The sequence below is a fragment of the Adiantum capillus-veneris genome, chromosome 14 (genome assembly GCF_014529385.1).
Source record: "Adiantum capillus-veneris isolate H3 chromosome 14, ASM1452938v2, whole genome shotgun sequence".
NCBI classification, from domain to species: Eukaryota; Viridiplantae; Streptophyta; class Polypodiopsida; order Polypodiales; family Pteridaceae; genus Adiantum; species Adiantum capillus-veneris.
In genome coordinates this window covers 137615621-137620668 of record NC_140944.1, presented here as the reverse complement: position 1 = coordinate 137620668, position 5048 = coordinate 137615621, and the positions used below count along the sequence as shown (strand labels likewise).

The window sequence follows — 5048 nt, the reverse complement described above, 5'->3', positions numbered from 1 at the left end:
GTGTGTGTGTGTGTGTGTGTGTGTGTGTGTGTGTGTGTGTGTGTGTGTGTGTGTGTGTGTGTGTGTGTACACACCAAGTACGTCTCTCATCAAAACAATATTACACAACCCACCTTGTTGGTAAACTCTTTTTTACTAACAAGATGCCTATTAAGGTCAACAGGTCCTTCACAATGTCTTCTATCACATTATTGAAAGCACAAGACTTCCAAAGCATACTTCACTCATAACTTCACAACATGGAGAAGAGGCAATAATGATTCTTGGATACACCTCTTTCAATTTCTACATTCTTTCCTCTCAATACCTAGGAGCACATTTCATGATATCATCCGCTCTCAAAAGCAGGATAGCTTGCTTTATTTTGAAAGATTAAAATAAACCCGATTTCTCTGCATCACCAACCATGCTCAAGTTAACATTATCCTTGATTTACTTTCTAAGATTGAAATATACCCAGCTTCTTTTTTGCCAACAACAGCCAAGATAACATTTATTCCAATTGTATTGTCTTCTTTAGCATGCTCTACTTGTAATTGAGTCACAAGATCTGTACTATCAAGTCCAACATTGCTAGCAATAATGGTGGGGATGGCCTTGAGAGCAATTGCATATGATTCAATAGCAAGACAATTCTTTCTTGGTATCTTCTTGTCCAACTCCTCGAGATGTCAAGACTTCAGGCAAGCTCCTCAAAAGCCTTCAAGCTAGCCAGCTCCTAAAAGAACATGTTCATCTTGTTAACAGTCTATTGAAGCATACACAATGTATCAAGAAATTATCTCTTTGCCTTGTCAAGAACATGAGCATTGGCTCCCCTTAACACAATAGTGCAAGCTTGGCCTAGTTCAACTCCAACGAAATATAAATTAGTCATTCGTTAGGAAATCTGATCTTCTCAACATATAAAGAAAAAAATTTGTCATAATGAGCCTTGGTTTTGTTGAAGGGAACTATTTATTGGTTGACGCCATTAATAGACAGTATCTAGCCACGTGTTATTGCAACTAGAAACAAAAGGATAGATAAAATTATGTCGCAGTTGGGCTTGGAGCATCTTGAGCTCCAAGAGTCCAAGAGTTTGAATTGGTATCCAACATGAATTGGCAACATAAATTGGATGACTTCCTACTTAAGTTGATTAAGCTATCACTTTGAGCAAGCCAATCATGAACCACTACGATACAAAACAAAAGCATCAAGCAGGAAATAGGAGCAGAAGGGTTGTTTTGAACTTGCCAATACTTCAAGAGAGAACGCTCCACCTTGGATTGATCGATCTTGATGACTATTTAAAGCACACAAAGTTCTTATTGTAAAACACTCCTTGCTCATGGAAATTAATGGTTTCACATCTGCTTTTATATCTTTATTGATGTTGGTGGTTTGAAGAATGATGCATGAACATCATTCCACCAAAAATACAAATACATAGAGGCAAGGCTGCCCCCCACCCAAACAGCTAATCGCTCCAGTTTTCCTTGCACAAAGATCCTCAAATGATATATTTAAATAGGTCACCAAGGCCCAATTAAATTCAAGCATTAAGGAGTCAATCAGATATGTAACTCGTTTGATGTGTTTTGCTTTGGATGCTTTTATGATGGAATTCTAATTCTTTCCTTTCAAGAATGTAGCCATCAGCTCACACACATTGGCGAGGACAACATGATGTGCAAGCCAAAAGGCATCCACTTGGAAATTGATCCTTGAGATGGGATTAGCTTCTTTCTTGGCATCGACAACTCTCTTCATATATCCCAAGCCAGCCCCATAGTGTTGGCTATACCACGGGTGCAAAGCTACTGCATCTACCTGAACGATTGTAGACTTTACAAGCATCTACATCCTTAGAAGCTACTCTCTTTCTAGTTGTTCCCTCTAATCCCCATGAGTAGTTGCCAATAGTATCTAGGAATAGAGCATGGAACTTAAATTGCCTCAGCACATACGTATCTTCCTTGCATGGATCGTGGGGCCTAGGTTGGTCGTAGCTCTTCTATTTGAGTTCTACTCGCTTTAGACATAATGAATCCTAACCCCTCACCAAGTGGATTTATCACCTATGCATACCTACCCTACACACACACACACACACACATACACAAGTTATACAGAAAGAGAGAGAGAGAGAGAGAGAGAGAGAGATGTACTGTGAGAATGTCGTGGAAGAGAAGCACATGCAATGTATTTTTTCCCTTGAGGACCTTCACATAGCCTTTGGAAGAGAAGCACATGCAATGTACTTTTTCCCTTGAGGACCTTCAAATAGCCTTCTCTCTCTCTCTCTCTCTCTCTCTCTCTCTCTCTCTCTCTCTCTCTCTCTCTCTCTCTCTCTCTCTCTCTCTCTCTCTCTCTCTCTCTCTCTCTCTCTCTCTCTCTCTCTCTCTCTCTCTCTCTCTCTCTCTCTCTCTCTCTCTCTCTCTCTCTCTCTCTCTCTCTCTCTGTTTCAAATACCAAATGGCTCTAGGCTTGGTTCCAATCTCTTCATGGCTAGTTGATCAAATTAGTCAGCATGCAACTTATTTCTCTAAGAGATCCCTTTTCTCCTAGTTTGGAATAACTCACCTTCCTTCATTGTCAAAATTTATATTACACAATCAAGGTAAGAGTAGCTCCGACCGGTTTCCTGTGCAGTGAACCTCTAAGAAGAAGAATCAATGAAGCTCTGATACGACTAAAAGGTATGAGGGACTAGAGCATGCTTTATTCACCCAACCACCTCCTCTTACAAGTGCCTTGACCTATCTTGAGGAGACCCCTAAACATATCACGCTATAGTTGTGTCAAGACACCGGCAAGGCCGGACTAGACAAGGGCAGGGCCGGGCTAGGCGGTGTGGAACGGGGAGTCCAACTAGGGCAAAGGGCTAGGGGCTTGCCTACATAATGGGTGGTTGGGTGGTGGACTTTCAGGCTCTAGCTTCACTTGTCTTACATTGGTATCAAGAGCCTCATGTTTTTCAGGGCAGGGCGTGGTCCTCATCTGCACCTTTTTTGCATGTTCATGCAAGCACGGGAAAATACAAAGCCCAGGCTTGGTTGTGCTAGCATGGCCGCTTAGCAGGCACCATCGAACCTCTTGCACCCGCAGGATCCGCCCCTATTGAGGGGAGTGAGCAGAGGCGAGGAAGGCAAAAACGAGCGTGCTTGGGCTCGGTAGGTGTGCGCGGGGGTGCTGAGCAAAAAACATCAAAGAGGCCGACGCAGTGGAGCAGCAGAGCATTCGACCTCTCTCTCTCCCTCTTGCTCGTCATCGCTGCCTCTACCGCCATAGCCAGTCTTGGTTTTTTTTCAGCCTTCCCAGATTGGGCCGCCCACAGCCTTAGGGCATACCAAAATTAAACCTTAGGGCAAGTGCCCACGGGAGTTAGGACAGTGGCTGCAGCCTTCGAGAGTATTCGACCATCATCGGCTAGCCTTGGCAAATTCAGCATGCAAAGGGGCATCAACATGATTCAACATTATTCGATGACCATAGGCAATGGATATGGGCCAACACAGAATATCCGCGAAGGGCTCATGGTTGCATGGCCGACTGCAGCACAAACTTCAATGACCTCAGTAATATCAGGTAATATCGGGTAGTTAGGTAGGAAATAGAATCAAGAATTCAAAGGCAAAATCTCCAAGCACTCAAGGCAAAGATCCGACATGTTGTTCACAACTTTGAGACCATGTGAAGGCACGGCCTTGGTCTTGGCTCTATTTGCGACGACAAAATCTTGTAGATGTGTCCAGAAAGTTCCACTATACATAATCATGCAGCGCTCAAATGTTGCTAAGAAGGACATCCGAAAAATGACGACATGGTTTCATCGCTCAAAGAGGGCTTGTCAGCATTGGTAAGCAAGTTGACTTTCACATTTTCCATTCTCACTTCATTGAATTTTGCAAATCTCTTTAAGTTCGATGCATACATTGGGCTTTTCAATCATCGAGCCACTCCATCATGTTCGGCATGTGAAGATTTTTTCATGCATGGGTTATGCTATGTTAAAAAGCTATGAGCACACTCGTTGGCCAAATTATTTCTACCATTAACGGTCTGCAGTTATGGTAAAATTTTCATTTTTGGGTTGGAATTTTTGCTCGGACATTGTTCTACGGCAATGTTAGATCTTAAGGTTCAGGCAAGGCCTGTGAAATGTTGGTACAGGCAAGGCCTGTGAGAACGTGATCCAACGCGTTTTCCAACGTAATTGGCAATGACTGCATGCCAAGTGGTAATGTGCAACTCAGGGTTACTTTTCCTTTACCTGTCTTGCATATGACAACGTTGTTGCATACATCACGGGAGCAAGGCTCCATCTACAAATCCAGAGGATAACAAATCAAGCCTAGCAAGTACCAAGAACTCCATAAGTTGTTAAGGGAAGCAAGGCTTCCCATTCGGCATCTTGCATTGAGATTTTCCCGTTTGGCGTATGCTATGAGCATAAACCCTTGGAGGACTTTTTATTGCTATGAGCCATCTTCCCGCGAGTTTTTTTCCTTCAAAATTTCCAGCCAACTGGTTACAGCAGGATGACCAGGTTTTTCCATGTTTTCATGTTTTCTTTTGAAAAATATTGTATGTTGTGCAAAGCAAAGTGCTTTGACAGTTTCACGTGAAGCACGGGTTCTAACGTGTACACCGATACAGCCCATTCACTTCAAATCCAGGGCATTGGTATATACGTTTGCAAAAATGGTAAAATACGGATATTTGCTCCCATTTTATGTGTGGCAACATCGAATTAGGATGTCTCCCTCGCAGTACAGGCTATTGTGCACTGTTGGGGTTAAGGCCTTTGTGCCTTGATCGGTCGCCCAGGTCATGGGCGCCCACCCACTGTTACCCTATACTTATAGTGAGTATATTGTATAGGGGGAGCTGCCACTTCACAGTCTCCCCACCCACATCCTGTGTGTGTGTCTCCTTCTCTCTCTCTCACTCTCCGTCTGTGGTGCTTTTGTGCATGTGTATGCATCGATACTGCACAGTGTAGGCTTGGTCATTAGCTCACAGTTTGACAGGCGTACAGTTATCTTGACACACTCACAAGA

At 43.3% G+C, this 5048-nt stretch overlaps 1 pseudogene; it reads right to left on the bottom strand.

Annotated features, from left to right (window-relative positions):
• Positions 1-285: 285 nt before the first annotated feature.
• LOC147443216 (T-complex protein 1 subunit beta pseudogene) lies at positions 286-877 on the bottom strand (annotated as a pseudogene).
• Positions 878-5048: the final 4171 nt, after the last annotated feature.